Source organism: Lonchura striata, chromosome 1A (assembly GCF_050655825.1).
Source record: "Lonchura striata isolate lonStrDom1 chromosome 1A, ASM5065582v1, whole genome shotgun sequence".
Lineage (NCBI taxonomy): Eukaryota > Metazoa > Chordata > Aves > Passeriformes > Estrildidae > Lonchura > Lonchura striata.
The window spans coordinates 11,309,351-11,322,650 of record NC_140741.1 but is presented as its reverse complement, the minus strand read 5'-3'; the positions used below and the strand labels follow the sequence as shown (position 1 = coordinate 11,322,650).

Below are 13,300 nucleotides of genomic sequence, written 5' to 3'. Positions count from 1 at the left end.
ACACACTAAACACTGGAGAGGATGGTATTTCTGGTGTCTCTCCCAGCTGATATATATGGCAGCATTTCTAATAGCAGCACAGGAGACTTGCTATTTTAAACTATTTTTCTAGGCTTTGTTGTTTATTCAAGAACATACACATTCTTTCTGCATCTTGGAATGTGGAATGGAGAAATATTTCAGAGATATCCTTAGAAAAATGGTATTGGTTCAGCCACCAGAGCTGATATGTGATACTTCAGTGAAAGGACAGCAGAAAAATTTCTCTTTAAGTAAAGGACACCTGTGGTGGAAAATGATTCCCACTTATTTGAGCAATTCACTACTTTTACACATCCAATTTCAAAGCCTTTACATCTGCTCTTAGCAAGCTTCAACTGAAACCTACTGAGTTATTGTAGGAGTTCCCTGATTGAAAATGGTTCTTTTTCCATGTTCCCAGTGTGGATATTTTTCCTGCCAGATAAGCATGTATTTGACTGACCATCTAATTATGAAACATTGTTGATTCAGGTAAGTTGAAAGAGCTGTGAGAGTGATAGATACAGAGTAACACTACTGATAACTTGCTCAAATACTGTGTTTGTTTTACTTTGCCTCTGCTAGTTTTTGTGTTTGAGCATTGCAAAAGACTGAGCACGTGTGAGCAAACAAACTTCTTACTGTGATCTACACTGCAAAGAGACACTCTTTGTAAATGTTTGCATTCTGGTTTGCTAACATTGGAATATTTCCTGATCCTCTAGTTCACACCTTTCCCTTGTTCCTGGAGGCAGACACCGAGTCCAGCCCGAAGCTGAGATTCTTGCACAAACTTCAACAGCTGGAGCCTTGACAGTTATCAAATCTTGTGAAATTTCACAATAAGTTGCAGGAACAGTGATTAACAGTTGTTCCTGTCTTTTATTACGAATATTTTGTGAGGGCTTTCAGCTATGAAGTTGTGCAATTTTTGGAAGTCAGTGTGGATTATGATTAGCGTATTCTAGTTAACCAGGACCAGGAAATTAGCAACATCCTTACTGTGGCCTCCATGGATCTCCACATCCCCAGTGCCAGAGTGGAAGTCACCTGAACCTTCCACTCTGATGAAAGGCTGCAAAAATGAATACAAGGTCTCAATACTTTCCTAGAAGCAAAGAAGTCTGAGTGGCTGATTGCCAAGTGTACCATGCCAAGAGTTGTAGGGATCTCTGACACATTCCAGTGGGAATATTAACAGGTCTGGGTAAAGTCTTCCAAGCGCGCTGTGAATATCTACTGTTTTATGTATGTAGGGTTTGTGGTCCCCAGCGAGCCGGAAACTCTCAAAACTCTGCAAATACCTTCTGAAACTCTCACCCCCAGACTGCTCTCCAAACATTCCTTCTCCTCTCTTGGAGCATATGCAGTCTCAGGATCATGAAATCATCTGGAAGGATCAGCTATAGGTTTCAAATCATCACCTTGTAATAGGATTAGCACCCCATCAAGCTCACAGATGCTGGGCATCTGCTGAAATAGCTGTAATACTTTGAAATAGAAAATATCATTAAAGGGGTGTGTGGAACCTGAACCAAAGCTCACCAAAGTCAGTGAATTCTGCTGTTCCATGTGTCTCAGTGGGTTTGGGGTTAACCCATGGTCAATAATGATTTTGGATCCTCTGACTTTTTATCCCATCTGAATATACTCTGAAGCAGCCTTTAAAGACCAACTGAGACGTGTTTTGTCCCTTTACACTGTGTGAAAAGAATGAAGTAATATAAAGTGGCTACCAGAAGTCTGATCCTGGACAGGACAAAGACACTCTGTAGACAACTTCTGGAATACCCAGAATTTATGTCCTTAGGAAGGCAAAGACAGGGGTGTATCAGTACAGGCTGACTCCTGTGGCAAGCACATTTCTCTCCCTCTCAGGATTTTCATAGAGGTGCACAGAGAGAAATGAAAGAGAAAACAATTTCTATTTCTGCTCCTTGTTTTTCCTATGTGGAATGTGTTTGGAGAATTGTTTACCTGGAGTGAGTGCTTGATTGGATTCTGGTGAGGATTGCTTGAGCCTGATGGCCAATCCAACCCACCTGGGGCCGGACTCAAGAGAGGGTCACAAGTTATGTCAGATAGAGTCAGAGAAAGTAGTATGTAGTTTTAGTATCCTCCTTTTATATAGTATATTAATATATTTTAGCATAGTTATAATAAATAAATCATTCAGCCTTCTGAGTTTAGTCAGACACCATCATTTCTTCCCATTAGGTTTGCCTGCATTTACAATAGACTCCAGCAGCACTGTCTCCTGCAGCAGGGTAGAGTTGAAGAAAGCTCTGACTTGGGTTTTGAGCTGTCTAAAGCATGCTGCAGACAGAAATCCAGTGAACAAGAGTCAGGATGTTGGAAAGCTTCCTTTGGTCTCCATCCTGGGTGCTCTGGTGATCTCGATGTGATTCGGGATTGGGCTGTGGGGTGAAGTACAGCTAGAGCCCAGCATAGCATTAAGAGCAGTGGGAAATGCTGCCTGACTGGGACCAGAGTGATTTTGACACCTGGGGTACAGGGGAGCTGCTGGCGACATAATGGGAAATAACTCATCAAGTGAAGAACAGAGTGTTTTATCCACATGGAAAGCTTTGTGGAAAAGAGAAGGCATTAAGACTACTGACTTTGCCCTTTGTAGTGTTTTACTATGGGCAAAGTCATAGGATTTTAAGACCGATGCAAATATTGGTTTTTATGTTTGGAAAGAAGTTAGGGAAAGATTATGGGACCTGGACAGAGCTGCCAATGTGCAAAGGGCAAGCTGGGAGGTGTGGCACACCTCCAGCTATTCAAAGTGGAGAGCTTCTTGTCTTCCCCTTGCAAGAATATCAACAAGGTGATACTGTGGAATGCAAATGCCCAAATTTCTATATTTTGAAAGGATCTCCAACAATCACCTGTCTTAATGGGCAGTGGACAATCCCCATTTGCCTGTATGTGGCCTGTATGGCATCAGAAGGTAATGGACAGAAACAATACTGAGCTGAAATGCGTTGAACAAGCCAAGCTGTGCTCCACATTAGGTGTCTATATTGAATTGTGTTGTATACCAGGATATTTGAAAGGCCCAAGTGCTCCCAGATTCAGAGGACATGTTGGGAGGGACATTGAAATACGCAATGCACACATGGAAGAAGATGCTCCCTGGATAGGAACACTGTGGAAAGAACAATATTCAGTGCAGCCATCCAGCCCATGGAGCCCTCAGTGTCACTCAGGGGACCCTGCTGAGTGCAAGCTCTGGTACCTGCAGGTTTCCCAGAGGGAGAAACCCAGAGCACAGTGCCTGGATGGAGAGATTCCATCTCCTGTGCGTGAGCAATCCTCCTTGTTGGGTAAGTGGAAGTGGTATGAGGGAGCCCAGCTCAGGAAATGACAGAGGCCTCAATGAACCTGGTGACTTGAGGTCAGTTTCTCCTGGTGTTTCCCATTTTGCTGTGCTTTTTTGCAGCTTAGCCAATGTTCTGTCTTGGAATTTGCTCTTGTTTTTATCACTGGATGGTTGTCTTCACATGTTATGAACATTATAGCTAGTTTTATAAATATATTTATATTTCATGCAGACAAAAGGTTGTGTTTGCAATTTATCTGTTCTGTACTGATCTCACTGTTATTTTATTAACAAGTGTAAAAGGATCTTGTTAACGTTGTGTAGCTGTTGGTGGAATTGTATAGCTGTTGATTTTGTTGATATCCTGGTGTTTGGCCTTTGGCTTATTCTGGTGTGTTGCTAGTGATATTGTCAATATTCTATAAATGTAAGTATAAAAGTTTTAATTATATTTAAGTTTAGAGAGTGAATTAAGGTCAGTACATGGATGCATTCCAGAGTTAGTGGAATATACAAAAGAGATACTTTTACCATATTTACTATTTCTTCTTCAAGGTCCCTGTAGAGAAATAGTAGACATAGCATTTATTTAAAAGAAAAAAAAAGGGGAATTGTAGGTACAGTGTTTGTGGTGGTTGGGGTGGGGCTGTGGCCCATTCTCACCCCTGACTGGCTCCAGCTGTGCAGGGCAGGTGAGCAGCACTGAAGGGAATGAGCCATGGAGTGCCCAGGGGCACTGACCAACCCCAGAGGGGACAGAGGGCTCACAGGGGCACTGCATCAGCATCAGGGCTGTGAAAGGCTGGGCTGCAGGGCAAGAAGGGCAGATGCTGTGGCCTGCTGATGAGGTATGGTGTTCCTCTGTGTGGTGGTGCTTAAAGCTTTCTGATATTTTATGGTGACACTGTATATATCGTGGCCCTCTTGACTGCAGCATGTGTTGTGTGATGGTGCACCACCTCCCAGGAATGAGGTGAGAAAAAGTGCTCCTCAGTTTCTTGGCACCTGGTAAGCTCAAATTTGCTCTGTAATTTTACCAGAGGCTCATTTTTAACCTTGAGAATGATGTCAAGTTGAATATATACCCTTTACTCTTTTGGATGAGCTATGTCAGCTGTGTCTATAATAACTGACAAGTGTTACTTGTAGGTTCTTTGTCTCAATTTACTAGATTTACAGCTTTTTTTAGTGCTTTTTTTTGGCCTCTAGTCTGTGTTCTTTTTGGATATCCTGTTAAGAATTGTGGCCTACGTTGAACAATCAAGTCTTTCTAGAAAACTATGAAATGTTTGGAAAATTTCTAAAGTAGTGCCACTTTTGACCGGGAGATGACAATAGCTCTGTCTTCCAAGAGGTAAAATATTTTGTCAGGTATTATTATTTGCTTGCTGAGGAGTGTGCATGAATTCAAGTCCTTTTCTGCATCTGAAAAATACCACATAAATATACAGGTGTTGTGGGCTTGTTTGCTTGCAGGTTTTTTTTAAGCAACATGGAGTTTCTACTGGAAAAGAAAAATGAGTCAGCATCTAAATTTCTGTGAGAAACAACAGGCATCTGTTTTGTTAGTTTTTTTTTTTTATTTTCCAAATTCAAATTTCCATTTCACCCATGAGGAGAGGGAGTCTAATGATGTTCCTTTGCAGATCTGAACATTATCTGAGAACATTTTGAATCTCTGTCATTTTTCTGGACCCATCAAGACTTTAAGTGAGATTGAGAGCAGGAAAGGGCTGGAACTGAAAGTCACATTAGAAGTTCTTCAAATGGGACAGCACTTGTCAGCTGACAGTGAAGGAATTTTAAGAGGCAAGCACCAGCTGCTGCACTAATGAAAGAAAGAAGGAGCACATTTGACCTGGCAATTGTTTGGGGATTTTATTGCAGTAGAACAAAAGAAGAGCCTGAAAACTCTTATGACTAGGGGAGGGAGTGGGGTGAAAGGGAAAAGAAAGCAGGGAATTACATGTGCCTTCAATTCTGCTTTAGAAACTGGCCTGGTCCCAAATGAAAGCACAGATACAAATTGTTTTGTCTTCCCTCTTAAACTACAAAGCTTACAAAAGGAAACTCACCTCAGTGTGTTCATATTGGGCCTTATTTGCTCATTCAGCTGTGTTTTCCTGGAGCAGTGGAAGTTGGTGAATACAGCTTGAGTGGTCACCTTCCCTTGAGGTTTTATGCCAAATGGACAATTTTAATGTTACCTGTGGACTGCCCATGGTATGAATTTTATATTTTCCCACCTCATATGCCCACACCATCTTTTTGGCTGACACTTTCTTTGGGCCAAACCCAGCAGATGTGAGCCCCCAGCAGAGAAAGGTGATGGAGGTGCCAGAAAAAAAACAAGATTCACATCCCTACAGAGACTTTCCTGGCTTGTGGCAAATATCACTGAATTGAGGGTCAGAATTTAAGATTTGGGCTCTCCCTGAATGGCAGAGAGATCTTTTGCAAAGCTTGGATCAGATTTCTGGCATAATTTATCAATCATTTGAATCTGAGATTTTGGTCTGCTTTTCTCTGTGGTAGGAACGAAGAAAAGGGTTTTGAGCTTTCACACTCAAAATGTTCTGAAACAGAATACTTTCTATCTACTTGAAAATTCTTTAATTTTACATTATTAGAAAAATTGAAAAATATTTTTCATCATCATTTTTTTCCCTGGTTTGGCAGTGAAAATTATCTTCCGTTGCAGGACATCTGCTGCACTGGTCTTGTCAGCCAGGAAATGCAGTCCTGTAATTGGTAAATAAATAGTTCCTGTGCTCACTTGATGTCTAGGCCAGCCATTTTTTATTGCTGGCAATTAATTTAATAATTTGGCAACCTGAACAAATATAAAGCTTTACATATAAAATGGAAAAAAACCCCAAACCCTGAAACAAAACCAAAGCATTAAAAATACTAGAATAAGAAAAACTGGTAATGAAAGGTAGCTTTGAAATTAAAAAGCTGAAAAATGAGCAGAGACAGTGACATTTGAACAGTTCAGGTAGAAAATATTTGAGTGAAAGATCTCCACTGAGCTCTGATAACTGTATTTTTTGTGGATATTCAAGTCTAATGGTGTTTTGTGGAGAATAGTGACTTGATGGATGATGAAGTCATCCTCTCAGTTTCACATGATTTTAAATCAATCCCTAACATGCCTGTGGGTGTTTCCTAAAGTTCTTTTGTACATCTTATGTGGCAAAATGAACCATTTCAAGGGTACCTGGCACTGGGTTAAGACAAATAATTTTAGAAAAGTGAAAAGTCTGCTGTTATTTTAAAGAACTTAAGCAAAATATCAATTCTAATGCTGGGTAAGATGGCAATTATTTCTTTGCAATAAGAAATGTGAGGAAAAATCTTTCACGTTAAGTGAACACAGGAGATCAATAAAAGGATGCCATTAGCATCATTTAGGGATCACTTGGCTTCAGAGAGAAAGGGTGAGTTTTCAAAGCCTATTATGAATAGAAAAGCCACTTGTTTATTATTTCAGTGATTTATTTATAAGACAGACCAAATGTCTGGTAAACTGAAAAAAATCTGTTTAACATCCAGTGATCACTGGAGTAATGTGAACCTTTGCTTAATTTATTTCTGTGGCTCAGCTCTTTTGTAACTCTTGTCTTTTTTTCCTGACAGCAACACATTATGAGGGGTGTACAGGCTACTAATTATATTGTACAAATACACAAGCAACCTGAAACTTCACAGTGCTTCAAAGGAACTACAGTTTATATTCTTCTTTTGGCGTTTGTAGTTGTAATGATCGTGTTGTTACTTCTTTTATTCCAGGAGGAGCCAATTCCAAGCCCAAGGAAGCTGTTGAGTGATGTAGTGGTGAGTCTGGATGTCATTAAAAATTGCACGTATTAAAGAGAAGTGGTTGTGTTAGGTTCTGTCAAGTCATCCTGTTTCTCAGGTTACAACAGCTTGTAATAAGTGAGTAAGTTTGACCTCTGTGAAAGCTAGTGATGAAATTGTCAAATTATTCAGGTACTTGTTTGGATGAAATGGTGTAAAAAGCTGGAAAATATCCTAATAGACAAGGAATTGGTTGAGGCTAGAAAGACAAGGGTAGCTAGTGAAGTGTGAAGAATGGGCTGAGGTTCTGAAACAAAAGGAGAAATCCCAGTTAATGAGGCCTGAAATAAGATGAACTAAGAGGGAGAGAAGAAAAATTGGTCTGTGCCTGCTGAGTCAGGTTCCCACCAGAAAGCCAAAATACATTATTAGTGATTTCAGTGTGAAATGGAGGGAACACACAGTATCAGCAAAGAACTGAACTGGGGGAAGAGCGTGCTCACTTAGTGTTTAAAAAATGTGGTTTTACACAGTCATAACTGGATATGCAGATGTATGGCATGGACCAAGGAGGTACCAATGTAAAGCTCATTCTGACCCTTGTTCTCACTCCAGCTGGGTGGTAGCAGATTCTGGGGATCACACACCAGTGCTCAGCTGTCCTTCTCCACAGGAGCAACAAATCTGCTGCTGAAGAGGGTTTAAAGAAGCAGGTTGCCACCTCTCCATGCCTGGTTTGGGGATTTCCCAGAGTTAGGGAGTCTCCATCACCCCCTGAGACTCAGACCAGGAGCAGAGGATAAAACTGGGGCAGGCAGAAACAAGAGTTTCATGGCAAACACGTATGTGTGAGGAGCAGCAGGAGTTAACCCATCATGTGGCAGTAAGTTTGTCCCACTTTCTTCAACTATTTCCATCTACCATTCATCCTCTGGCTGATAATCAGGCCAGATAGACTGGTGCCTCTCTTGCCTGTGATTTTTCCCTACCCAGTCTACCCTCTTTGCAGGCTTGTGCTTTTGCCTTTCTCTACTACCACCTATGCCTTGCACTGAAGTGGTTTTCCCATTTGTTGCCGTCCATGAAGGAGAGTGAGAGGGAAAAATATGTCACAGATACTTTACAAATACTAGTGTTTCTGAACTAAAATAATCAAGGGCTGACACATTGACCTTTTCCACAGCTCTGTCTGGCAGTAACAGCTATGAGCTGCTTTGAAGGGGATTCCAGTGAGATTAATGAAATAGCAGCCCCACTGCAAGCAGCTACTCTGCCTGTTTTTTGGTGCCAGTGATTATCTGCCTTAGTGTGACTCCCTTTTCTGTGCCACAGCCAGCTTTCATTGATGGAGAAATATCTTCTTTCTCTTGTCCCCACTGCTCCAGCCATTTGCTGCATCTGAGGCATGAATCTCCAGTGAAGTTTGGGGCATGTTTTGTGTGTCTCTCACACACCAGGAAATGCTCTCCCACTGTGTGTGTCCCCCGTGAGAACTCTGGCCAGCGAGCGCGACGTGAGCTCCTTTTCCTGCAGCCCGGTTGGTCATCATTAATCAAGCTGTTCAAATAGCTTGTTTTGTTATAAAATCAGCTTCAGCTAATGTGTGTGTCATTTCCTGCTGCCTCCCCAGGCTCTTTCAAACTGTGACATGATCTAGGGCCTTTTCTGGTTGCCCAGGCTGCTGAAGGATCTTGTGTGTTATAAAAGCCATGGGTAAGGGAGCGAGGTCTTGTTCCTCAACCCTCTGTGAGGGACAGGCTGGTCATGGGCAGGATTTTCCAAGGGAAATCAAGTCTCTTGATTGCTGTGGGGATCCAGGGTGCTCTGCTCAAGCACTTTGTGAGGAGAAAACACTCCCTCAGTGTGTCATTGATCTGCCTCTGATGGCTCCCTGGAAAATTAGCACTGACTTCTCTGAAGCAACTAACGATCTTGCATTAGGATAATTGACGTCAGGATCTCTTTTCTGAGGGAAAGGAAAAGAAATAATTAAATCATGAAGGAAAATTATGCACCTTTTCTATCTCTTTGAAATGAATTTTGGCAGGGAGAGAAACCTAGATTTATCACTAACCTGGAGACAGCAGTACACAGTGTAGGGAGGTCTCCCCTCAGTTACAGATTTAACTCATGGGGTGTCTGACTTTTTGTGGTGGGTCATCCTTCTAGAGACATCCCTCTTCAATATTAGATACTCACTGAATGAGTCAATGGCAGAACTTTCCTGCAAGAAGAAGCCAAGTGTATTCCATTTATGATATATTCTCTTTCCACAATAAATATTAATTAGGCAAAGCAAAATTGTATTCTTGGGAGAAGCAAAAGTCCATGCTTTAGTAACATTATGTAGTATTCTATGCTTGAATAAGTATTCTTTCTTGGATAAGAAAGTGAGAAGATAGCATCCACACCTGATTAGGAAAACACAGGCATAAACCTCAGTCTTCAGTATCCTCTAGAACCTCTGTTTCTCTGTGACAGCAAAGCAACCATGAGAACTTCAAATCTAACTCTTAATTTGCTTTGATTTTCTTGGTCCTCAAAGAAAAAGTTTCTTATTCAACTGTACAGTGTTTCATTTGACACAAACCAGATTTCACTCTCTGTCTCTCCCCACCAACCCTTCCCCACCTGACCTCTAAAAAAAGTGTTTTCTAGACTTACATTATGACTGTGTTTTTTAAAATGTATTTTTGATTCAAATGATGAACAAAATAGGATTTTTCAAAATACTACTTTTGATTAAACTGGTAGTTTAATAGGGGTTTTATTGTTTTTTTAGTCAAATAACTGATTTTGTAGCTTTTGGATGCATTCTCTATGTTTTACTATGCAGTAAAATGATTTGTAATGAATTGTATTTAGTTCATTACTTGTTCCCTTCTACTTATAATAATCTTAGTGCTGCAATGAACATTAGTTCTAGCATAATTCACTGCCATTGTGACAATATTGACCAAATCAATCTCTCAAATGAGCGGTGAGATTGTAAAACAAAAACCAAAACAGCCAAAAAACAAACTTAAACATGGGTTTGTTTTAGAAGCGTTCCTATTATTTACTTGCTTTGTGAATCCTATTTTTTGTGACAAAAATATTATACGTGGTGGAGGTGTGATATTGCTAGACAAATAGGATAGGTCCTCTTCAAAATATGCTGTTTTCTTTTTGTAAGATGAAGTGTGATGTTTTGAAAGAGGTGTAGCATAAAAGGAGCTTCTTTTTTCTGTAGGCCAAGAACTATCTCTGATTAACAGTCAAAGAGGCAAGACTTAAGGTGGTATCCAGTAATTTTAAAGGTGGGAAAATGCCCATCAGTCTTAAACTTTTATTTTATTACAGTATTCACTTTACATGTGAAGCTGCTGTTTCTTAGATAAGTCAGTTAAAAATCCAAAGACAATTTTATATGGAAGTTCTAAAACTTCCTTTTAACTGTTGATATTCTTCAAAAATCCATCTTGTCAGCACTGTCTGCAGCAGGATGGGTTAGCTGGGGACACCAGTGGGGGCTGGAGCTGGGTTTGGTGGCCTAAGAAGCCCTCAAAGGGGAGCCCCAGCCTCACACAAAGCTTGAGAGGAGAGGCCAGCAGAGATGTGCAGGGAGGAATTTAGGGCGTAGGGTGCAAAGCTGTGAATCCTTCCCACACCCACAGTGTTGGGGCACTTCTGCTTCCTTGCTGAGTGTGATGGAGCTTCCCTGGACCTGCTGGGAGCAGTCCCCACAGCCACTCACTGTTAGAGATGATTTTCTTTGTTCTGGAGGTCCTTTTCTCTGCTAGAGGACCCTTTTCTTTGTTCTGGAGGTCCTTTTCTATGTTAGGGACCATTTTCTTTGTTCTAGAGCTCCTTTTCTCTGTTAGGGACCCTTTTAATTTTTCTGGAGCTCCTTTTCTCTGCACTTAAAGGCTTGTCCACTCCAAAAATGCAGGCTACTCTGTATGGAAATGGTGCTACTGTATGCATCAAGAGGCTTTGTTGACTAAACCAAATAGTTGTAAAACATTATTTATCATTTAGTCATTTAACAACCAAAAGCCTTGGTGAGTATGAGCCTGGTGCCTGAAGCTGTTCAGTTGAAACCTTTATTAATAATGTTTTCATGGCTTTTAATTCCCGTAATGGCTGGATACTGAGCTGCACATCAAAGGAATTTTGGTTTTAAAAGCAATGGCGAGTGCTGCACATTGCATTCGCTCCTCTTTGATCACCATCCGCAGCACAAATAAATCTCATTAATCAATATTTTCTCTATTTCCTCCCTGCCTTTCTGTTAGTGCCAGAGATCTGTTTCTGATTTGCTTTGCTTTGTCTTGAATGAGAGGAAGACTTCTATGGCTATCTTCTGTCTAAAAGGTAAATTTCTCATTACTTTAGGAATAAAACTGTTGCAACTGGGACTTGATCACAGCCTCCTCATCTTGAACATTAGGGCAGGAATATTGAAGCAATTAGACCAGCCTGTGAGTCTGTGAGCATTCCATTGGCCAGGATTCATTCACAGAAAATATTTGGTGTACCCTTGCCAGCTGGAGGTAAATTAATAAAACTCACAGTCTGTTCGCAGACAATTCTTGAGAAAAGTGATAAATTTCCTGAAAAAGCTGTGACTTGCCCATCCACTTCCAGTTGTGACTAGAAATGACTGTGAGGAACTGGTGCACTTTGCACGGAAGGCTTCGAGACTGGGTTCTCTTTCTCTCTAAGCAGCTTCGTAGTTCTGCCCTGTGTTTGCAGCTTTACCTCTCTGCATTACATGCACTCTTGGGTTTTTTATGTTGTGGGTTTTCTTTTTTTTCCCTCTGTTTTGCCCATGTATTTTTTTATTTGCCTTCAGTTTGCTGGTGTCAAATGTTTTGGTGTGTCTGCTGCCACCAAGGAATGGCTGTGCCGGGAAAATCCGACTCCTTGGGGGCGGAAAGGGAGAGAAAGGATTATTATTTTTCCATTCTTTTGAACAAAGCTGGCTTCTGTTGCCATTTTTAACACTCCAGTATTACTGGAATTAATTTGATGCATCTGTTCCTGAATTACCTCCCATAGTTTTTAGTCCTTACTAGACTTCCAAACCAGTGTTGATTTAGGCCTGTTTTTTCCAATCCATATTGCATTCCCATAAGCTCTAAGCTATTTTAAAGCAGTTTAATTGTTTTTTAAATCCTTCAATATTAAAGTTACAGTAAATTTCAAACTTCATTATATTATTAAACATACATGTCTAGGTTCTCTCTAGGGCTCTATAAAGCCTGGCACATATTACCTTCCCCAAGTATGTTGTGAATATTCAGGTTCCAGAGCTTGATCAGGGAAAATATTATGGGAAATCCACAATGTGTAAGCACTTTTTAAAATTGGGATTCTCCAGATCCCAGCTTGAAGCAATTCCTTTTGACTTAAACAGCATAAATGTTGAGAGAGTAAGTGCCTGTTGGTCATAAAAAATATTTTCTCACAATTAAGATTTCCAAGCAGCATGTCATTGACAGAGAGTTATTTCACCTTGAATTTAATGTTTTCCTACTTTGAGCTGTGGGGAGATAGAGTTGTTTTATATATATATATGCACACACATTTGAGCTGATCTTGTTGAAGACATAATTTTATTTGATTGGTGTCAATGTAACTCATCCTCTGCTAGTTTTCAGACTTGTATGTCCTCTGGGTTCCTGGGCATGGATTTATTCAACAGCAGAAGAGCAAGGTGGGAGAAAAGTGTCTTGGAGATAGGGGTTGAAATGACATTGCTGAAACTCCTGTTAAAATAAAAAACATCCTGTTAAGAACCAGTCTCTAAACATGCTGCTGGGGAGAGCCAAACCTTCTGCCTCCTGGAGGTTAAATTAATTTAACTCTCTAGTCAGTGCTTCTCCTTTCCCCTGCCCCAGGAAACAAAGCTGAAAACACAGCGGGACACCTAAAAACTTCGCCTAACCTTGGTCCAGGCTGGGACATAAATTTAGACCAGCATTACATTACACTTCCTATGGCCCCTAGAGGCTGATACAGGGGCCAAGAACAGCTGGAACAGAGCAAGGCTCTGGCCATGTTCCCTCAGCCTGTCTTACACTGGGAAGCAGAGCAGGAGAGGCACTGAGCTGCTGGAAAGGTCCCACACTGCCAGGGAAGCCACTGGCACCAGGGATGCCCTCC

General features: G+C 40.9%; 1 long non-coding RNA gene across 1 annotated transcript in view; it reads left to right on the top strand.

Moving 5' to 3' along the window:
* Positions 1-2,681: 2,681 nt before the first annotated feature.
* Positions 2,682-13,300, top strand: part of LOC146763376 (uncharacterized) — a 71,204-nt gene continuing 60,585 nt past the window's right edge. The window contains exons 1-2 of the long non-coding RNA XR_014952117.1: positions 2,682-4,197; positions 7,142-7,186. This is a non-coding gene — a long non-coding RNA (uncharacterized LOC146763376). The remainder of the gene's footprint in view (positions 4,198-7,141; positions 7,187-13,300) is intronic.